General features: G+C 47.6%; 1 protein-coding gene across 1 annotated transcript in view; it reads left to right on the top strand.

The window, feature by feature from the left end:
• The window catches only part of BARX2 (BARX homeobox 2), a 66,702-nt gene that overhangs the window by 25,235 nt on the left and 17,703 nt on the right, over positions 1 to 23,764 (top strand). The window lies entirely within an intron of this gene.

The following is a 23,764-nucleotide window of genomic DNA, read 5'->3' as shown; positions in this document are numbered from 1 at the left end:
AAGGAAGCGAAACTGGCATGGAGTGTGGAGGATACCATAAAGTCCGACCATCAAAGAAAGTGGAAGTGGCATGCAATGTGGAGGGGGATTTCTGTTCCAATGTGGGCATGGCAAAACAGCAGAGTGAATGCGAGATGCGGAATGTGCCAGTGACTAACACTTCAGTGTAGGGTACAGTGGCTGCATATTTGTAATGCTGCTTCAACTCTGCTGAGAGAGACAGTAGCAGTCGGAGCATCCGACTAGAATCTGGGAGGCCCATGTTCAAATCCCCATGGATGAGTTAGCATGGGGCAATGGTTAGAATGTGGGACTAGGAGCTGAGAGACTCAGGTTTGAATCCCCCCTCTGCCTTGGAAGCTTGTTGGGGGACCTTGGGCCACTCACGCCTACCTTACAGGGTTGTTGTGTGGATACAAACGGAGGAGAGGAGAACAATGTAAGCTGCTTTGGGTCCCCATTGGTGAGAAAGGCAGGGTGTAAATGAAGTAAGTAGATAAATAAAAAATAGATGATACCTCTAAGCTAGCCAGGTGACTTTCAGCCTAAATTTACCTACCTCACAGGGCTGCTGCAACGATAAAATGGGGAAGGGAGAACCATAGGGTGGCCAGGTCCTTTCTGACAACTGGTAGGGGATTTGCGGGGGACTTACTGGCAGCAAGAAGGAGACTCTTCTGACATGCAGCACATGTCTATGTCACTTCCAATGTGACCTGGAAGTGACGTCATCACTCCTGGGACGTTGGGGTGATGCTCTGGTATTTGGGCAAAAACTCTATGGTAAATTTGGCTTCTACTATAGAGTTTTTGCCCAAATACCAGAGCATCACCTCAACATCCCAGAAGTGATGATGTTACTTCCGGCTCATGTGGGCTGTGATGTGGGCACGTTGCTGCGCCTCAGCAGGGCCTCCCTCTTTTGGGGAGTAAGTCCCCCCTGCTGGCCAGCTGATCGGCAGCTAGGCAGTGGGGTCTATCAGTGGGGGACCCTTGCCCCCATCGGGGGGTCTGGCAACCCTACAGAACCACGTACACCATCTTGAGCAGGATAAAATTATGACAGAGAGAAGTTAAAAATGCATCTTCAGACTTCAAGGCAGCTTAGACAACCATTAACGACAAAATCCAGATGTTCCTCCTCCATCAGTGACATCAGCAGCCATTCTTGTAAGCTCTGGTTGGTGGAAGCAGCACGGCAAACCCTTCCGGTAAGCGCAAGTTCCCTGGACTGATTCATCAGCCAAGCAGACCGCAGCTTCCATGCCTGGGTCACTCCTGCCGCACAGCTTTTCCTACAGACAGCAGAGCCGAGCTTCCTTGAAGAGGTCCCTTCAAAGTGATGGAGTCATTCGCCTCCATAGGTGACCGTCAGTGACCTGGTTCCCATGAAAACCATTGCCCGTCATCTGAGAAGTAGTTGGGCAAGAGCTGGATGTCCACATGGTTCCATTAACAACAGACGTAACTGGCACAGGAAAAGGTTTCCTAACCCAACCCTGTACAAAAATAAAGGAGAACTTGCAGTGTCAAACCCCCCTGCAGTCTATGAACGCCAGATTGCTTGCAGAATGGATGCTCCTTTCCCATTCACCATTACCTTCCATCTTGGGAGGGTTACGTTCTTCTCGTTTCCAGTGCCAGAAAGTTGTCTCTTATGACATCGGTGTGTGGGAAGCCTCAGCATCTTCATTACATACAGAGAGGAAACAAAGCCCAGGGCAATTGACAAAGCAAGGCATCTTAGTCACCCTGAACCACAATTCAGTTTAAACGGATTATTTGAACTGAAACACATTTAGTCACACTAAAGTCAATAGGATTAAGATTGTCCTCTCTTAGGCAAGCCTTCTGCCTTAACTAGTTCTGGAGAAGGAGTTACGTGTCTGTGAACTGAGCTCTTCCACTAGGAAGAAATCGTTGGGTTGGATCCAGGCAACGTGTTTGTTCAATCTCACCCAATTCCCCCCCCTTATTATAGCTTCCGGCCTACATGGCTTTGTCCATGCAGGTCCCACGATCACCAGCATAGACTTTTATGTGATCAAAAGGAACCCATTTATCCACTTTACACCAGTAGAAAAGCTGGTTAGGTCCAACCGATGGGATCATCCCTCCCTTTCTCATATTTTTATTTTATGGATTTTATTTTAACTTCATTTACACCTCACCCATCCAATACCATTTTAAACTGTCTAAACCAGCCCTCAACACACCCTGTGGCAGCAAGTTAAACATAGATGGAGCCAGGGGTCATTTCCTGCAGGAGCGCATGGGAGCGGAGCTCCGGCAGTAAAGAGTCCCGGGGGGGGGCACATGCAACAAGCCCCACCCCCTGCTCCCAGCAGCCCTCAGTCAGAGCAAGAAGCAGCCATGTAAGTTGCAGAGTCCCCCCCCCGTCCCTCCAGCCCAAAACAGTCCAGCGGCACCTTTAAGACCAAGTTTTATTCAGGTACAAGCTCTCCCTCCTCTTCAAGGACAGATCTGCATGTTCCCCCCCCCCTCCAATAGCTAGCAATCCAAAACAGTCCAGTGGAGCCTGAGCGGTGGGTGTTGCCTTCTGACACACTTCCGGTGATGTCAGGGTGTGTGGCATATGCAAATAAGTTAAGCTAATGAGTTATGCTAATGAGCTCCTGCACCTCTTTTTCTACGAAATGGAGCCAAGTTTGAGTCATGTGAGGGACCATTCTGGAGCATAGGGGCCACCACAGAAAAGGCACTGCTCCTAGAAGATGCAAGTCTAGCTTTTGTAACCATTAGGTGACTGTGTTGGTGAAGAGTACCCTGCCCCAGTCCATATTGGGTTTTAAAGGTTAAAATCAGCACCTTGAACAGATAAAACAGACTTCTGGTGCTGGCAGGCAAGAAGAACAGAGTTGGCCAATGCTGATGGAGTTTTAGCATACTAGAGAGAGACCCAGAGCCTGGGCAGACATTGCACCGGTGTGCTAACCCACATGCAGCAGCATTACATGCACCAAGTTTAAACATGACTCTGGATGCATGCAAAATCTCTTAGGCAAGTTCTTTTTGGGATGTGGGATGCTACGGTATAGCCTGATCTTGTCTGATCTTGGAAGCTAAGCAGGGGTGGTATGTGGATGGGGGACCACCAAGGACAACTCTGCAGAAGGAGGCAATAGCAACCCACCTCTGCTTCTCACTTGCCTTGAAAGCCCCTTGATGGAGTTACCGTAGTCGGTTGTGACATGACGGCACATACATACGTAAGTTCTTCTACCGCCACTGCTATGTTTAAATCAGGCCTGACTTGCAGCCAAACAGGTAGACTTATCAGTCCAAGCTTGAAATCTCCTCATTGGAGCTCAGAAACTAGAGAAGACATGTCTATTTCTCCTCCTCCTCTTCTTTCTTTCATCTTATTTTTGCTTAATGGCGCTTCGAGGCTTTTATCAGGTGCATCGACAGTCCCCATCATGGCATCTTCATACCTGGAGATGCCACACTGGTTGCATTGCTCCCTGTCCAAGTGTCCAGTGGAGTTGTAACTGAGGTGTGAGACAGAAGTCCCAAGAGGACTTTGGTGAGCAAGCTGCATAAGTATTCCAGCTGGAAGCATTAAAAAAAAATATTGTCATCTCACTCTCCCTTAGAGTTGCCAGTTCTCAGAGAATTATAGAATGTTATAGTTGGAAGGGACCTTGCAGGTCATCTAGTCCAACCCCCTGCACTCTGCAGGACCATAGTCGAAAGATAGCCCTACAACACACCCGAAAGATAGTTGTCCAGCCTCTACAATATACTTGAAAGATGGCCGTCCAGCCTCCGCTTGAAAACATCCAGCGATGGAGCATCCACCACCTCCTGAGGCAGTCTGTTCCACTGCTCAACCACTCTTACAGTTAGGAAGTTTCTCCTGATATTCAGCCGGTATCGACTCCCTTGTAATTTCCACCCATTAAATCTAGTCTTGCAATCCGGAGCAAGAGAGAATAGAACCTTCGGTTGGGAAATATCTGGAGATTTTGGAGGGGGGGTGGAGCCTGGGGAGGGCAGGGGTTTGGGGAGGGAAGGGGCCTCAGCTGGCTTTAATGCCATAGAGTCCGCCCTCCAAAGCAGCCATTTCCTCCATGGGAACTGATCTTGGTAATCTGGAGATCAGTTGTAATGGAGGGAGATCTCTGTGTGCGACCTGGAGGTTGGCAACTCTACTGTCCCTGACCTGGCTTGCTTGGTCCCCTCTTGTAACTGAACCCAACAGGACAGAGGTAAAGATAGTTACCTGAGGAGCATCCAACCAAACCTGAAATTAGAGTGTTAAAATCTAAGGTGCATAGCCTGGTTTTGCTGGAGTTGTAGCTTCCCCGTGGCTTGACAGTGAGTATCCCAGTCCCCATGAGATATAAGCAGCCATCTGAATGAAAGAAGGTGGCTGTTCCCAGCTCTGTATCTCTGTAGCTCTCCTGAGGCCATTATGCTCACCATATGTTGGTATAAGACTGACCCATTAGAAATCATAAAGTTGCAATGCACAGGGCTAACCTAGTGGCCTGGGCTGCAGATCCAAACGTTTACTCTGCGTAGCAGCACAACCCACTCTGGGCTGCTCCTGCACATCAGATGACCTGCTCATTCCAGTGAATCGTTCACCTCTGTTTGCACCCGTCACGGTATCCACTGAGCTTTGGTTCATGAAACTATACGCAGTTTTTCATTTACTATAAGAGTTAAGCGGCCTGAGTATCCCAGTCAGGGGTCATTTCGTAGAAAAAGAAATGCAGGAGCTCATTAGCATAACTCATTAGCATAAATTATTTGCATATGTCATACCCCCTGACATCACCAGAAGTGTGCCAGAAGGCAACACCCACCGCTCAGGCTCCACTGGATTGTTTTGGATTGCTAGGTATTGGGGGGGGGGCACGTGCAGATCCGTTCTGGCAGAGGAGGGAGAGCTTGTACCTGAATAAAACTTGGTCTTAAAGGTGCCACTGGACTGTTTTGGAGGGGGGGGGGTTCTGCAACTTCTTGCTCTGACTGAGGGCTGCGGGGAGCAGGGGGTGGGGCTTGTTGTGTGTGCCCGCCCCCTGGGCTCTTTACTGCCGGAGCTCCGCTCCTGTGCGCTCCTGCAGGAAATGACCCCTGATCCCAGTCTCACCAGATCTTGAAGGCTAAGCAGGGTTGGCCACAGTCGGCTCTTGAACGGGAGGCCACCAAGGAAGACTGGGGTTGCTGTGCAGAGGAAGGCCCTGGCAAATCACCTCTTGCCTTGAGAACCCCGCGGCCCTGAGCTTGCATGAGGTAGTTGGCAGGTACCTATTTGAAGGTTTGCTAATCCGTTCAGAAGAGATGATTAGTCAACGAAACTTTCTTTGTTAGCCTAATTGGGATTCAACAGTGAGCGATGTATGCAAGCAGCCTGTTTAGTAAGGGGAGTGTTCCTTCCACCCATAGTTTGGAAGGGGAATGCATTCCCTTTTAATGATATCTCCGACGCTCTGGGCCCTTTGGCTGGGGTTTATTCTTAGCTCAGAGTTTTTATCTTCATAACAGCTCGATAAGCGAGGCTAGTGCTAGAGTAGTCACAGGGCCCCCAGTGAACTCTGGGGCTATTTGAGCCAGGGCCTGCCCGTTGAGTCCAGCGCCACAGCCACTGCACGGCACTTGAATCTCCAAGCTCAGGGCTCAGTCAGACAAGCCCTGCAGTTGGCCGTCCTTTGTCATCCCCCTTCCGTACGTTGTTCCCTCTTCATTACCGAGCCGCGGGAGATTTGTCTCTGCTAATTGACAAAAACAAAGGTGGAGGAGGCGAGCCAACATTCTCTCGTGTGTCATTTATGCTTCCTTCTAAATTGCATTGTTTGTGCAGCTGTTCCACAAAGCCGGCCACAGGGTTTATTTTTGGCCCGTCGCGGGGGATGGAGGGAAGGGAAGGGTATTCTTTGTGATGTAGCAGGTCCTAGATCAAAGAATTAAAATCGTGCAGCTCGGGACAAATCTTGGCTGACGTGACCTCTGCGTTGGCACGATTTTGTCTGTGCGTTCTTGGAGATTCAAGGAGCTCTGCGCATGCAGATCCCATTGAAGTGAATCGGAGGGAGCATATTGCAGGATCAGGACCAACGGGTATAATAGGGAGGTTCAGAATTGGAACTCCTGGAGTCCAACTGTAGCCAGATTTAAATAAGCACCTGTTCGCAGTATAGCTCTCATAGTGCAATCCTTGGCAGAGTTAATCCAGTCTAAAGCCATTGGTTTCAATAGGCGGGAGTCACTCTGCGTGGGATTTCACTGCTGCCATATTCTTTAATGGACAGTTGTCACTATTACCCTTGCTTTAAAACGTTGTTCTGCAAACTGGAAGCAACAGCTAAGAGCCCTAAATGATGGAGATCAAGGGCCAGTTTATTAATACTCGTAGCAGAATCAAGTCCCTTTTCCAGAAACTGCACCACTTCAGATTAAGAAGGTGGATATGCTGGTGTGTGTGTGTGTGTGTGATTAGGGTGACCAGGGCTCCCCGGCCGCTGGCACACAGTGAGGCGCCCATAGGTTTGTCAGATCCAGGTTGGGAAGCTCCTAGATATTTGGGGATGGAGCCTGGGGAGGACAGGGACTTCAGTGGGGTACAATGCCATAGAGTCCACCTTCCAAAGCATCTGTTTTCTCCAGGGGAATTTTTCTCTGTAGTCTGGAGTTGACAGCTATAATTCTGGGAGACTCCCAGCCTCCACCCCCCCTCCTGGAGGCCGTCATCCTTGGAGGACACTCTGAATTTACAAACAAGAGGCAAATCAAATACGTATCAAGACATTTATTCATATTAGTAGAGTAAAACTTATTTTTCTTAATAGATATATAAACCAGAGTCCCTAATCCACTTGTCATTTTGCATGCCCTCCCGCCCCCCATTTTTTCTTGCTATGAATTTGTGTTTCTGGTTGCAAAGAATCGGTCAGGTTTGTTTGATCTCTGAAAGTTAGTTTTTGATGTCCTGCCGTTCCTTGTTTACACCAAGAGCTGTTGGTTTGCCCGCTATAACAGTATGGCAAGCTCACATTTCAAAAATGAAATAAAAACACATAGAGAATTAGCCTGTGTGGGGAAAGTGCTCTAATTTCTGTGCCAGTTTTGAACGTTGAGACTGCAGATAGTTTTTGCGTGTGGGACCTTGAAACATGCTCCGGCACCCCTGCAGCCTGCATTGGTACAGTCCAGAGAAACGTTTCTCCTGATTGTATGACTTAACTTCATGTCTGCTTTTAAAGGCCTACTTTTGCCTGATGTTACCCAGGGTCTGGGCTGTACCACTTCAGAGGTCAGATGTGAGTTTCACAGAGTGCGATGTTATTGCATGGGGGGGGGGAGATCCCTGCTCATAGAAAACTAGCATCTCAAGGAGACCAGCCCCATCTCCTTGACTTTAAGTGTTCTTAGGGTGGCCAGTTCCAAGTTGGGAAATTCCAGAGCTTTTGGGGGTGGAGAAGAAGAGATTGGATTTATACCCCACCCTTCACTACCCAAAGGAGTCTCAGAGCAGCTTACAAACTCCTTTCCCTTCCCCTCCCCACAACAGACACCCTATGAGGTAGGTGGAGCTGAGAGAACTCTGTCAGAAACTGCTCTTTTTCAAGAACAGCTGTGCCAGAACTCTGGCTTCCCAAGGTCATCCAGCCAGGTGCAAGTGGAGGAGTGGGGAATCAAACCCGGTTCTGCCAGATTAGAGTCCGCATGAGGTAGGGAGGGAACTCAACAGAGATGTAATTCCATGGAGTCTACTTTCTAACACTGTAATTTTCCTCAGGGAAACTGATCTCTGCAGTCTGGAGATCAGTTGCAATTCCAGGAGATCACCAGGCCCCACTGGGGGGGGGGGGTTGGCAACCCTGAATGTTCTATTCGGAGGGGAGATTTGTTAAAAACTATATAGAAGAACATTCCATCATGTGAGCCAGTGGTAACAGTCTGAACTGCTTATTACATACATGAACACACACATGAAGTTGCCTTATAGATATTTTTCAGTAAAAACATGTGTATAATATTTGTTCATGTCTGCAGTTCTCAAACATCTGATGCTTGTTCTATGTGGCTCTTTTGTTAAGCAAGTGTGGCTACCCCTGCCTTATAGTTAATCAGACCATTGGTCCATCAAAGTCAGTATCATCTACTCAGTCGGTGGGTCTTCGGGGTTTCAGACAGAAGTCTTTCCCATCACCTGCTCCCTGGTCTCTTTCGACTGGAGATGCCAGAGATTGAACCCGAAACCTTTTGCATCCTTTACCACATCCTCACAGAGAAACTGTGATTTATTCATATGCCTGAGATTTGAGGACTTGTTTCTTCTTCATTGTGCTGAGTCAGGAAAGCAGGCTTGCCGGAATCCTCAGACAGTAATGAATTCAATGCAATTTATCTCAGGGATGGAAAATTGTGTGGGGAGCCAAGTGAAAGGAGTTTTTCTGGATTTGTCCAATAATAGCCGAGAACACAAGGTAGTTTCGGTGACAAGTCGGCTCCATGCGTGGTTCTGAGTGAGAGAACATCTGATCGCAACGCCCACCTATGTGTCAGTCTTGCTCCCAACTTCAGCAGTCAGCTACTAGTTGCTTGCTTTGACATGTGTAGGTGCCGTATACGCAATTAAATCCTAAATTAAATGTAGGATTTCAGCCATGTGGACTGAAGCAGCGGGAGGCTTGGGATGGGTGTGTACAACCATAGAGTTTCCAGTTATTCCTAGGGCTACCCATTATCACTTCTGGGTTGCACCCGGAAGTGATGTACCAGTGAAGAGGACGTCAGCAGTGTGTAGTACCTTAAGAGGAGGTGCCAATGTCCATGACAACTCACTGAGCTACCACTAATGAGAAATCACTTTGCATTTGGGGGCAGGGCTTGCATGGAGATTGTGGGAACGAGCACAGAGACAGACATACTAGAATAACATGTATACTCTTGATTTCTAGTTAGCATTGAGAGATCCATCAATCACTGTTCAATGTGCTTCTGGACAGGGACAGGCTTGCTGCCAGCAGTGATAAAATAAAATTGAGTGGTCCAATGTGGTGGGTGGGGTCAGTCATGGTTGGTGGTTCATGAAGTACATGTGGCAATACAAGGACGCTGCCGTGAACAAAGGACATGATACCTGAGAGCCAGTTTGGTGGAGTGGTTAAGAATGGCAGACTCTATTCTGGAAAACCCGTTTGATTCACCTCTGCTCCACATGCAGCTGTTGGGTGACCTTGGGTCAGTCACCATTCTCACAGAGCTGTTCTCTCAAGAGCAGTTCTCTCAGAGCTCTCATAGCCCCACCTACCTTACAGGGTGTCTGTTGTGGGGAGGGGAAGGGAAGGAGATTGTAAGCCGCTATGAGTCTGAGTGAAGGGCAGGGTATAAATCCAATCTCCTCCTCCTCCTCCTCCTCCTCCTCTTCTACTTCTACTTCTTCTTCTCCCAGCTATGTGTAGGGGCCAGCATAACATCCAGTCCGAAGCAAGACACGGGAAAGTGATTCTTACTTTTCACACAACCAGCTTCCTATTTGGATGCCACTTTCAAATGCACAAGAATTTTAATTGCTTGGGGGAAAGAGCTGTATTTCCTGAAAGCTTTGCAAAACCGGTGTTAAAAGAGTTCTTGGTTTGCAAATAATTAATATAATTTCACTTTCCTTCCTTATGTGTCACTCATCGAATCATTCTACGTGTTGGGAGAAGGACAAGGCAGCGGCATTCATAGCAAGCATTTTCTTGGCACCAGTCACAGGGGTGGGCTCTTGAAACCGAAGAGTCCTTTGTGTTCGTTGTGAGTCAGCGGTCCAGAATGCATGTTTGCTTATGGGTGTTGTGATAATTAAAGGAACAGGAAGCCAATGACTGATTGATTTATACTTATGCGTGCATTCACACAGGCACAGGTTTATTAGACCTTTGCAAGGCACCCTGTAAAATGCAGAGACAGATTTCCAGCGCAATCCCACGCACATTTATCTGGAAGCTCAGTTGACTATGTCTGGGATTGAAGCTGGGCAATTCACTCCTGAATAGGTTCATTTGGAAGAATTACTTATAAGTGTGCACTGGATTGCCGGCTGTGTTCGTCTCCCTGAGTCCAGGAGCACCTTAAAGACTAACAAAAATTGTGGCAGGGCATGAGTTGTCGTGAGTCACTGCTCACTTCTGAAGATATCTGAAGAAGTGAGCAGTGACTCATGAAAGTTCATCCCCTGCCACAGATTTTGTTAGTCTTTAAGGTGCTACTGGACTCTTCCGCTTTTCTACTGCTACAGACAGACTAACATGGCTACACATCTTGAACTATCTCCCTGAGTACCGTTTCCCCGTTGACATTGAATCCACATATTCTACTCCTTGGGTGCGTTCAGACAGGGGCTTTACATCGGTTAGGGTTCCAGTTGCAACCAGTGTACTCACCGGCGTTCAGACGGCGAACATCTGCCTCCTGTCCCTAACCGGTGTAAAGCCCTTTACACCGTTGCACTCTGCCACTAGGTCCCAAGTGGTGGTAAACTGAGTGCAACGGTTGTAAACGGTGCACCCCGGCGTCTGATCGCTCTCCAACATTGCAGAGACACTTCCGTCAGAAGCCTGAGGCTTCCAGCTTTCCCCCGCCATTTTTTAAAAAAAGTAAGCGATATGCGCTCGGGCGAAGCTTCGCCCCGAGCGTTTGTTAAGGGGGGGAAAAAGCCCTTAGTTTAACTTTCCGGAGGAGTCCGGGACTACAGGGAGGCCAGGTTGGGCTTTAAACTTTAAAGGTAAGTCCTTACCTTTAAAGTTTAAATGTAATGGGGGGGGGTGAGCATGTGCAAAAATCGCCATTCTGTGAATGGCTGCCTATGCGCATGCTCAAACTGTGCTTAAAAAAAACAAAACGCCGACGCTCGCAGCGTGTGAGTGGGCATCCACCGGAGGGATCTGGAAGATGGAGGTAAGTGTGATCGCGTTTCTGCCGGCATAAACTACACCGGTTCCAACCGGTGCAGTTTCTGCCGGCAGAAACGCCCTGTCTGAACGCACCCCTTGTGTTGTTTCACAGTGGACCAAATATGGATAAGCATCTAAACTGGAGGAGGGTGGGGTATAGAATATCTTGATGCTGGAAAGGTCTGTCAACACATGATAGGGTTTTCAAGGCAGGAGATGAACAGAGACGTTTTGCCATGGACTACCTCTGTGCAGCAGTCTTGGACTTCCTTGGTGGTCTCCTATCCAAGTACTAACCGGGGTCGACCTTGCTTAGCTTCCAAGATCTGACGAGATCAAGCTAACCTGGGCCATCCAGGCCAGAGCTAGAATATTTTAGCAACAGTACAAATGTTCTACAAGTTTATATGATATGAAAGGTGGTTCTAGCTCTTTTCCACTTGGTGTCTTAACAGCAGTGCTTACTTTAAATATATAGCACTCATCGCTCCTAGGAGTTATTGTCCTTAGATAAGTACATAACTTACTGTTCCTCGATAAGTACACCAAGTCATTTCAAACAGCACATACAGTTGTTTTATATCGGGATACATTAAGTGTAGGTGAATTGAATTGAATTGAGTAGAACTGATATGGCTGGGATCAGTAAAACTCTGGCAATGATCCATCTAACTGTGGTGGGAATATTCCTGTGCAGAGAGAACAGATTTGGAGGGATATTGGAGAACATCAGAAAGGGGTACCCTTAAATAGTGCTGCGTTTCTGAACTTTTCTTGAAGAACCTCGGGGTCACCTTGAAGACTTCCCTTGAATGGAGAGTTCAGTCTAACTTGCAGTTATCTTCTATATTATTGAGTGTGAAGTGCTTGTCTTCATCTCCTTGCTTATTCCACCCCCCCCCATGTCAACCTGCGTCTGAGGTTTGCCAGCAGGTCAAAAAATATGTCTTTGATAGGCAAAAACCATACAAAAATATAAACCTGCTTCATACAAGATGGACCAGTGGTCCAACTAGACTAGAATCACCTACTCTGATTGGCAGGGATTCAGCCTCTGGCCTTGTGCATGCAAAGCAGGTTAAGTGTGTGGACTCCAATTTGGGAGAACTGGGTTTGATTCCCCACTCCTCCACTTGCAGCTGCTGGATGACATTGGGCAAGCCATAGTTCTGGCACAGCTGTTCTCTCAAGGGCAGTTCTTGAGAGAGCTCTCTCAGCCCCGCCTACCTCACAGGGTGTCTGTTGTGGGGAGAGGAAGGGAAGGTAATTGTAAGCTGCTCTGAAACTCCTTTGGGTAGTAAGGGGTGGGTTATAAAAACCAACTCCTCCTCCACTTTTTCTGTTTGGTGTAGTGATTAAGAGCACGGACTCTAATCTGAGAGATCTGGATTTGATTCCCCACTCTCCACTCGCAGCTGCTGGATGACCTTGGGCAAGCCATAGTTCTGTCAGAGCTGTCCTTGAAAAAGAGCAGTTTCTGTCAGAGCTCTCTCAGCCCCACCTACCTCACAGGGTGTCTGTTGTGGGGAGGGGAAGGGAATGGAGTTTGTAAGCCGCTCTGAGACTCTGAGTGAAGGGCGGGGTATAAATCCAATCTCTTCTCTTCTTTATGACTGAACTATGGCCTGTCTCCTCCAGCCTGGAGCTCAAGCACGTCATAGCATGAGTGAAACATCCTTGCTTGCAGATTTCTGCAGATCCGTCCAATGGCTGTAAACTCGGAAGGGTTGGCTGAAAAGCTGGCCACCTTACTGGTGGTATTTGCTGACTGAGCCCTTAGATCGGGGTCCCCAACGTGGTGGCCACTGACATTCTGCCTGCCGGCACCTTTCCTGGTGCTCGCTGAGCATTTTTAGAAAATGGGTGGGGCTCCTGCCCATCAAGGCTTCTGATTGGCCACTGGAGATCAGATTGGGTGTGCAGATTGAAATAACATTGTTTTGGTGGCAGCTGTTGAAACGGTGTTGGTTTTAGCCTCTCACACACTCCTCTTTCCCAGTGTCTTTTAAAAAGAAATCCTACTGTTGTCCCCCTGCACTTGGGTTTCCTCTGTGTTTGCCTCCGTCTCCTACAGTGGCCATTTTGTGGGTGGCTCCATCTCCCAAGGCAGCCATTTTGGGGTTGCACGCACCACCCTGTATGTGCTCTTAAGGTGCCTGTAGGCTCTAAAACGTTGGAGACCCCTGTCTTAGATGTTCATTTAGAGAAGCGCTCCAACCAGTACAGAGCATTTCCTTGTTGCATTCCCAGTGCGACGGGCTTTGTACCAGAAAACACTGCTGAGTTTCAAGCTACAGGCGGAGTTTGCAGAGTTAATTTTGAATTGTGTTTATAAATCACTTTTGCATGTGCGTTTCTTCAAGGAAGCCAGGCGGGCTGCCCTTACTAAACCGAATCCTCTTACATTTCGAAGGGTTACAGGTTGTCACATATCTTGGAGCTAATTAGTTACTGTCAGTTGTTCTTGAAGATGTAAATAGCAGTAAAGAGTCTTCATAAGTAAGTGTTAATTATCTTCCTGATTAGTCTTTGCCGAGGCCTCCAAAGGCCTCCAGGCGAGGGAGCTCTGCAGAGCAGTCAAATGTATTAATTACTATTATTATATCCAAATTATACCATAATGTTGAGTTGACAGGATCCTAATAAGGATAGGCTCCTACTACTTAGGGTGGTGGAATTAAACCAAATATTCCAATGCTGGAAAATATTGGAAATCAGGATCCGGAGAATGGAGTGGTTTGGTACTGCGCCTAGCAGATGGAAAAGCAAACAGCGCTGGCCTCCTCTCCTTTATTGATCAGCACTTGCTTCGTTAGTCCTGGCTGATTATTCCTGAAACAGTTTGAAGATGAAATAGTGTTCCATAATTGCTAGGTTGTAATTATAATAACCATCACAACTCGGTTGGGCGATTAAAGTTCTGCTCCCTGCTCACAAGCAAGGACTCAAAATGGTCTTTCAAGTTGTTTGTTTCCGCTGCTCAGGGGGAGACGGGAAGCGTCTGAGGGCAGGCTGGGCAATCGGTTTAGCTCAGGCAGTTTTGTTTGCAGTCTGCATCTAGGCGCTCCGTCACTGCCTCCGGTCTGTTCGTAGCAGTTATAAGACGATAATGAAGATTGCGTCTGATAATGGTGGCAGGAAGCCAGCACAGCACAGTTCCTTGGGTAATATCCTCCTAATAAAGCTCCCTGATAAACAGCATGAAGCCTGTCTAGAAAGATAGACATGATGGGTGTTGTCAGTGCCGTCAAGTCCCAGATTATTCATGGTCACCCCTGGTGGGGTTTCCAAGGCAAGAGACATTCAGAGGTGGTTGGTCATCACCTGCCTCTGCACAGTGACCCTATAGATCTCAGAGGTGGTTGGCCATCGCCTGCCTCTTCACAGTGACCCTATGGATCTGCTTAGTGGTCTCCCATCCAGATATCAACCAGGGCTGAACTTCTTAGCTTCCAAGATCTGATGAGATCAGGCTAACCTGGGCCATCCAGATTGGGGAGGGTTCCCAACCTCCAGGTGATAGCTGGAGATCTCCTGGGATTATAACCGATCTCCAGCCGACAGAGATCAGTTCACCTTGAGAAGATGGCTACTCTGGAAGTTAGAATCTGTGGCATTAAACACCACTGAGGTCCCACCTCTCCCCAAGCCCCGCCCTCCCCAGGCCCCAAATCCCCAGGTATTTCCCAGCCCAGAACTGGCAGCCCCATTAGAAAGGCAGACATGAATAGGGGCATCTTTTTTATTTGCGTTCTCCTATTTGGATAGTTGTTAGGACGACATCACATCGCACTGCATAAAGCAGGTTCAGGCTTAATGACCTTTCAGACATTCGAGTTAAAATTTGACAGCAGTAGTTGATGAACCAGACTAATTTCCACCAATCAGTGATCAATACTATTCCGGATCCACCACATGCACAGAAAGTAGTAGAGGGACGGGACGCATTCGAAGAGCTCGCTGGAGATCCGTTTCCCTTCCCGCTCCGAACTGCATCACAGGTCAGACTGGAGCGGGGAATAAGCCTTCTTCGGTTTCTCTTTTTTGTCTTGGCAGTCCCAAGCCAGCAGATTTATGGATCTTCTCACATCGCAGGCACATCCATTTTCTTCCCTTATTTACTTTGCACGTTTGCACAGTGTTCTCAGCAAAGATCTCATTCTGCCTCCGAGCACAGCCGAATGTGCCAAGAAGGAGCAGATCCATAAATCTTTCCTTCCTTTTTTCTTTTTTATTCCAAAAGAGATTTAGCTAAAGGTTTTTTTTGCCTGGGAGGAAGAACTGTCCTGCCGTTCCTGGCATCCAGACAGTGCAATTAATTAGAGCTTGCCCTGTTTTTCCCCTTCTCGTCTCTGCTTTCCCCTTGTTATAACATCTGCCGTGTGGATCTGTGTCGAGCTCTGAAGACTGGGGAAAGATGTGGGGGGGGGGAGGAGGAGGAGGAGGAGAAAAGGGATTTGTTTGAAGTATTTAATTTTAATTAAAGGAGCTGAAATGTGATCTGCTAGAAGGCTGTATGTCTGTCGTGTTGTGTCCAATAATCTTGAGGAGTTAAAAAAAAACCCAAAAGAGATTTTACGGCTAATTTTTGCAATATAAAGCAGACAGATGATTCAGATAGACTCAGGTGGGTAGCAATGCTCCCTCTAAGCTGTGGAGTCCTGTGAGCAAAAATTTTACTTTGTGAGCTACTGGCCTTAAAGTTGCGAGCGAGCGATTTGGCTGCTGCATAAATCAGTTTGCTCTGGAGCCATCCTTCCTGAGCTAAGAAAAAGATCTGTGATCTGGAAGCTAAAAATCTGTGAGCTGGCTCACCCTAACTCAGCTTAGAGGGAACACTGGTGGGGTAGCCGTGTCGGTCCGAAGCAGCAGAACAAAGTTTGAGTCCAGGGGCACACCTTTAAGACCAACAAAGCTTTATTCAAAGTGTAAGCTTTCGTGTGTACGCACACTTCTTCAGATACAACGAAATCGAAATTACCAGTTCATACATATAGGTAGAGGGTAAGGAGTAAATCGCTCATGGGGCTCAGCAGTGGAGCTGCAAGGCCGCCGCCGGCGGCCGGGACCGTTTGGGGCGGGGTGTGTGGCCTTATGACACACTTCCGGTGAAGTCAGGGGTGTGGCCTTATGACACACTTCCGGTGATGTCAGGGGGTGTGGCATATGCTAATGAGTTATGCTAATGAGTTCCCCTAGCTCTTTTTCTACGAAACGACCCCTGCAAACAGCATAATTTCCATTTCATTGTATCTGAAGAAGTGTGTGTGCACACAAAAGCTCACACTTTGAACAAAACTTTCTTGCTCCTAAAGGTGCCACTGGACGCAAACTTTGTTCAGATGGTTCAGAGTTGATCAACACATTGAGAAGTCTTCACCCATATACTTTGCAAAGGAGAGGCTGTTCTGCGCTGCACCATGCGTGAGTCAAGACTCAAGACTCTGCTTGGGGATAAAAAAAGGGGGGGGGATCAAAAATAGGATGAGCCAAACTGTGTTTTTGTTTATGCTTCCACTCTGAGTCACATTTCCAAGCATGGTAATGGAGACAGCGGAATCGGAGCATGTGAATGAGTTGTGGAACACGATCCAATGCTATTTTTTAAAATCCTACTCACCCTTGAAGGACTATGCATAATGGTCTCATTTTCTCCTTACAACTACCTTGTGAGGGAGGTTAGGCTGAAGGCCAGTCCATATGAACACATGAAGCTGCCTTATACTGAATCAGACTATCAACCGAGGGACATTTTGCATGCCCACCAGATACTCTACTACTGAACCAAGGCCCCTGTCCTTGTGGGGCCCCCCCCCAAAAAATGTATGCTACATAGGCAAACCCTATCTTGTCAGATCTCAGAGAGCCAGTTTGGTGTAGTGACTAAGTGCGTGGACTCTAATCTGGGAGAACCGGGTTTGATTCCCCACTCCTTCACATGCAGCTGCTGGATGACCTTGGGCAAGCCATAGTTCTGGCACATCTGTTCTTGAAAAAGAGCAGTTTCTGTCAGAGCTCTCTCAGCCCCACCTACCACACAGGGTGTCTGCTGTGGGGAGGGGAAGGGAAAGGAGTTTGTAAGCCGCTCTGTGACTCCGAGTGAAGGGCGGGGTATAAATCCAATCTCTTCTCTTCTTCTTCTAACAAGTGTCACCTCTGGCAAGTACTTGGATGGGAGGCCTCCTTGGAATACCAGCAGTCTGGAGGACAGGGGCAGGCTTTACTCAGCCACCTTTATGAAAATCCTCCAGGGGTTAATCACCAGAGGTTGCCATGACTACCAGGTGTACACACACACTCACATTGACGCACATGTAAAAAACACAAAAAGAGTGACTGGCCAGAGGTCGCTTCAGGACAGACTGCGGATTTGAACCCAGGTCTCTCCAGCTGTAGACCAACTCTTAACCGCTACACTACATTGGTTCTTGCAATGGAACCACAAAGTCTTCAGTTCAAACCTCATTTTAGCCTTGACTTTATTTGATGGTTTTAGGGCACTTCCCGCCCCCATTCTCAGCTCTTTATCTGTAATGTGGGGATAAATAATACTGTCCTACTTATATGTATGTTGTTACAATTACTCAGAACACGGTTCGTGAAGCCCTTAGGGGAAGTGCTATTGAAATCAATGGGGCTTGCTTCCAAGTAAATGCTTTTAGGGTTGGGGGTGCCAATAAATGAAATGGAGACGGGGATGGAGACTGACTTGCTAAAGGTCACAAAGTGAGTCAGAACTCAGAATAGAACTTGAGTCATTTGAGGTTCTGGCCAGCGACTTGTCCATCCAACTCTGTTAATTGTTCCAGTTTTTTAGCTATAACTTTTGTTGTTGTTATTTAAATGTAAGCTTGCAGCTTTTGTGGGGTGGGGGGAAGAACCAGTTTCTGTGGCTAAATGGATGATGTCTTTCTGATTATGAAAGTGACGTGTCATATCTGTGCAAATGGATATATGCAAATATATCAATGCCCTTTTGACCTGGGTGGCCCAGGCCAGCTTGATCTCTTTGGATCTGTGAAGCCAAGCAGGGGCAGCCCTGGTTAGGACTAGGATGGGAGGCCACCAAAGATGTCAACCGTTGCTACACAGAGGCAATTGGTGGCAAACCACCTCTGTTCATCTCTTACCTTGAAAACCCTTGTGGGCAGGGGTCATTTCCTGCGGGAGCACACAGGAGCGGAGGTCCAGCAGTAAAGAGCCCAGGGGGCGGGCACATGCAACAAGCCCCACCCTCTGCTCCCAGCAGCCCTCAGTCAGAGCAAAAAGCAGCCAGGTAAGTTGCAGAGCCCCCCCAGTCCAAAACAGTCCAGTGGCACCTTTAAGACCAAGTTTTATTCAGGTACAAGCTCTCCCTCCTCTGCGAGGACAGATCTGCACGTCCCCCCCCCCAATAGCTAGCAATCCAAAACAGTCCAGTGGAGCCTGAGCGGTGGGTGTTGCCTTCTGACACACTTCCGGTGATGTCAGGGAGTGTGGCATATGCAAATGTTATGCTAATGTGTTATGCTAATGAGCTCCTGCACCTTTTTCTATGAAATGACCCCTGCTTGTGGGATGGCCGTAAGTCAACTGTGACTTGATGACACCTTCTACCACCACATATTGATGTTTCATGGCAGAGGCTCACCAGAGACTAGAGACACGGACCTCTGGCACTAGCACTTCCCTCTGCTCTATTACATCTGCTGAGACGTTAACCATGTAATCCTAAAGCCCCGGCCACACGTGCCGGAAAATGCTGGGGGGAGGCGTGGCTATTTGCGCCATCGCATTCTGATCCGCCATAATGTGATCAGACGCGACGGCGACACACCGGGGCTTCCTCCTTCGGTGCGCGCTGCAAGGAGGACGACCCGGGGGGAATAGCCGCGTGCCGGCGCGATCACACCGCGGGAGTCCATATGCAGCCCATGGCAAATCATTTGCCAGTAGGTTGTTTCAGATACTTTTTAAATGCGCATCTTCGGCGGCATGCCACAGGTTGGCCACAGGTGCGCTACGCCTCCCAGATGTTCTGGTGTGATCGTGCACCGAAAAGCCGCCTGCCATTCGTATCTTTAGTGCGACAATTTCTCTGTGTGAACGGGGCCTAAGAACACTTTCCTGGGAATAAACCCCACTTTTCTGGGAATAAACAATGTAATCCTAAAAACACTTTCCTGGGAATAAACCCCGTAGTTCTGATAAGAGCTGTTCTTGAAAAAGAGCAGTTTCTGTCAAGAGCTCTCTCAGCCCCACCTACCTCACAGGGTGGCTGTTGTGGGAGGGGAAGGGAAAGGAGTTTGTAAGCCGCTCTGAGACACCTTTGGGTAGTGAAGGGCGGGGTATAAATCCAATCTCTTCTTCTCTTCTTCTTCTTCCTGGGAATAAACAATGTAATCCTAAAAACACTTTCCTGGGAATAAAACCCACTGAATAAACCAGGAACTAGAAACACGGACCTCTAGCACTAGCAGTTCCCTCTGCTCTATTACATCTGATGAGACATTAACAATGTAATCCTAAGAACACTTTCTTGGGAATGAGCCCCACTGAATAGTCGTGGATAAGATTCTGAGCAAACCTGCATAGGATTGGTCTCCAACCCAGGCTCGGCAGCACTAAGCACTCAGAGTGGTTTGTGCTCATTTTGAATCGATTGTCAGTATTTTTAAAAAAGCCATATCTGGGGGGGGGGGGCTGGGACTTGGCCTCTGAGCCTTCTTTGCTGACCCTTCAGGACAACTGGTTGTCCACTGTGTGAAACAGGAGATGGATCCCTGGTCTGATCCATTAAGGCAGAGCATATGTCCTATCTGTCATAATGACAGTAAAGTGCACTTTGTGATGCTGATATTATGGAATGTCCTCCCTCTCCAGGGATGTTAGCCTGTTCACTTCCATCCTTGTCTTCTGCTGGGGTGGGGTTGGTAAAGACTATTTCCCCCCATCCAGTATTCCTTCAATGACGTCTCCTTCCTGCCCAATGTGTTAATTGCTGCTCCTGTGTATTTTTAGTGATCTGGTTTTAATTTTTTTAAATGATGTTTTATAATATCTTACTTTCACTTGTTAGTTGCCTTGGGGGCCCTGATTGGGCAAAAAGGCAGGATATATATTTTGTAAATAAATCAATAAGTAATGCTGAGAGCTCATCAACTGCACATAATGAGAATGGCCCACAACCCCCTCAATACATGCATTCAACTGTAGCCCTGACCTGGATAGCCCAGGCAAACCTGATTTCGTCAGATCGGAAGCTAAGCAGGGCCGATCCTGGCAAATACTTGGATGGGAGCCCTCCAGAGAATACCAGGGCTGGGACGAAGAGGCAGGCAATAGTAAGCCACCTCTCTGAAATGTCCAAGCCCCACTATGGGTCACCAGAAGTCAACCATGACTTCCAGGCGCACACACACACACACACACACACACAATACATGCAGCCACCATTATTGTCTGAACAGGTGTGAGTGTTGTCATGTTGACACAAAGGGACAGAACCCACCCTGAACTCCTTGGAGGAAGGAGAGGATTTAAAAACACTGGTGGATGAATGAATCCCATTCAAAGATCACCACTTTGGGGTCAGGAAGCAATTGTTCTCCAGGCCAGTTTGGCCAGAGATCCTGAAGGGGTTTTTTTTTTGCCCTCGTCTGGGCTACAGCAGGGTCACTGGGGGTGGGGTGGGTATTTGTGAATTTCCTGCATTGTGCAGGGAGTTGGGCTAGATGACTCTGGAGGTCCCTTCCAACTTTATGATTCTATGAAGTGCCAAGCACACAGGCATAGTGCTGGCTACTAGCAGAACTGCCCAGAGTCATCATGGGTCCCATGACAAAGATTCCGCCTGGGGTCCTCTTATACCCCTAGATTGAATTGAAACACTGTATGAAAACGAATCAGATGACGTTCCCAGCTCCATAGGCCCCCTGCATGATCAGAGCCTTGGAACTTTCATCCCCCTAACTCCCCAATTGAGGTCCTGGCTGCGAATTATGATGCACTGCCTAGAGAACTTGCTTCTGACAAATGAGTCACACCCCAGCAACCAAGACTTGTGGGTTCTTCCCACTTTTCCAGTCCCACAAACACTCCTAACAAGAGGGAGGAGCCCATGTTTTCTTCCAGTGGAGTGATGAATTCTCTGCCATTTTTTTCCCTTCAGGATCCCTCCAGGTCCTCTGATCTTTCTAGCATTTATGCTGCTGCCACACCTTGTACATTGCCTAAATAGGAAAACAAATATTAACCCTCCCATGAAGATAGTTTCAGGTGGGTAGCTATGTCGGTCTCCAATAGCACCTTGAAGACCAGGAGCTTTGACTCACAAAAAGGTATATCCTGGAAATCTTTTTGGTGGTGCTTGTATCTTGCTCAGGCATTAACCCTGGCCACTCTGATATAAAATATCCTTTGCAAAGCCTCTTAGAAACCAGCTGTGATTGCTTTAACCTAAACCACACACACACACACACACACACACAAAATACATGCAGCCACCATTATTGTCTGAACAGGTGTGAGTGTTGTCATGTTGACACAAAGGGACAGAACCCACCCTGAACTCCTTGGAGGAAGGAGAGGATTTAAAAACACTGGTGGATGAATGAATCCCATTCAAAGATCACCACTTTGGGGTCAGGAAGCAATTGTTCTCCAGGCCAGTTTGGCCAGAGATCCTGAAGGGGTTTTTTTTTTGCCCTCGTCTGGACTACAGCAGGGTCACTGGGGGTGGGGGTGGGGGTGGGGAGGTATTTGCGAATTTCCTACTTTGTGCAGGGGGTTGGGCTCGATGACCCTGGAGGTCCCTTCCAACTTTATGATTCCATGAAGTGCCAAGCACACTGGCTACTAGCAGAACTGTCCAGAGTCATGATGGGTCCCATGACAAAGATTCTGCCTGGGATCCTCTTATACCCCTAGATCGAATTGAAACACTGTATGAAAATGAATCAGATGACTTTCCCAGCTCCATAGGCCCCCTGCATGATCAGAGCCTTGGAACCTTCATCCCCCTAACTCCCCAGTTGAGGTCCTGGCTGCGAATCATGATGCACTGCCTAGAGAACTTGCTTCTGACAAATGGGTCACACCCCAGCAACCAAGACTTGTGGGTTCTTCTTCCCACTTTTCTAGTCCCACAAATACTCCTAACAAGAGGGAGGAGCCCATGTTTTCTTCCAGTGGAGTGATGAATTCTCTGCCATTTTTTTCCCTTCAGGATCCCTCCAGGTCCTCTGACCTTTCTAGCATTTATGCTGCTGCCACACCTTGTACATTGCCTAAATAGGAAAACAAATATTAACCCTTCCATGAAGATAGTTTCAGGTGGGTAGCTATGTCGGTCTCCAATAGCACCTTGAAGACCAGGAGCTTTGACTCACGAAAAGGTATATCCTAGAAATCTTGTTGTTGGTGCTTGAATCTTGCTCGGGCATTAACCCTGGCCACTCTGATATAAAATATCCTTTGCAAAGCCTCTTAGAAACCAGCTGTGATTGGTTTAACCTAAACTGACTTATGTTTTATTGTAAATTATATACTGATTTGATGTAAGCTGCCCTGAGCCAGCCTTGGCTGGGAGAGTAGGGTAAAAATCCAATAAACAAACAAACAGTTTTCCTAGTGCAGCAGTTTCAAAGAACTCTTCACTGGAATGGAGAGCTTGAGTGACAGGCTGCTCCCTTTCCCATCCCCCTTCTACGCACCAGCTGAGGAGAAATATATAATTAACTGAGTGCTGAGGTGGGCATGATTTTTCGGGGGGAGTCATTTGGCCAGTTTGTCTTCCAGAAGTCAGACAGTCGATCTGTTGGCTTCTGACAGACTCAGTTGGAGTCATTGAGTCTGACAGAGTAGGTCAGACAGATTGACCTTTGAAGGGAAGGGAAACGACTCCTTTCCTTAACTGTTTGCTATCAGTTCCGAGGAAGAATTCAGTATCAGAACTGAACGTCTAAGAGTCAGCCTAAGCTGAAGTCCGTTTTAGACAGATGCCGGAACTGGGCTTGAGATTTTGGCAAGGGCGAGTAGGTAGTATGCTGCAACTCCTACTCAGGCCAAAAGTAAAAGGTTATATCTTCTGAGGAGGAGGAGAAGAATTCCTACCCAGTTACACAGAGTTAATTGCTCTAAGGAGACCCCTGGTCTGTTTTGAAGGGAATTGGATTTAGACACCTCGGGATATTGAAATAAGCTGTGGTTTTCAAAAGGGAGAGAGTTTAGGTACACAAATAGAGACTGTACCGGAAACCTGAAGAGTCATAGGAAACCATATGAAGAAACATTGTAACTGTAACTAAAATACTCGGGCAAAAGCCTGTCACTGCTAAGATCCAAGAATATATGAAAATAAGCTTAAACAACACTATTTGGATTGTTAAAAGAAGTATAATCTGTATTAATGACAATTTTTACCTCAGCATTTCCAGTCCTTGACTACAGCTATCCCACCCTTGCCTGTTAAATGAAATGGTTATTTCTGTTTGAATGTTATACCGTCTCCAGTGCTATTTGACAAGGAAAAACAAGAGGGCTCCTGCTTATCCCCTCAAGTTCCTGGGCTGGGCTAAAAGACAAATTAGATCTTCATGATGGGGTGGGACAGACAGACTTTTAAAACCATAACTAATCTACGCTACTTGGGGCTGCTCAGTCACAGTTGGGAACTAATTTTTGGCTGGAAAACCTGCCTTAGTGGGGAAGTACCAGGGTCCATCATACCAGCCTCTTGTAAAAATGCTTTCTTCCCAAAATTTCAGTCATCCAAATGGAGAAGAGAATCCAAACCATTTTGGGAACATCCCAAAATTTCAGTCATCCAAATGGAGAACCACTGGGGAGAAAGGCAGGGCGTAAATGAAGTA

The sequence above is a fragment of the Gekko japonicus genome, unplaced genomic scaffold (genome assembly GCF_001447785.1).
Source record: "Gekko japonicus isolate JY-2015 unplaced genomic scaffold, Gekko_japonicus_V1.1 scaffold715, whole genome shotgun sequence".
NCBI lineage: Eukaryota > Metazoa > Chordata > Lepidosauria > Squamata > Gekkonidae > Gekko > Gekko japonicus.
Note: the sequence above shows the minus strand (reverse complement) of the source record. Positions and strands in the feature narration are given on the sequence as shown.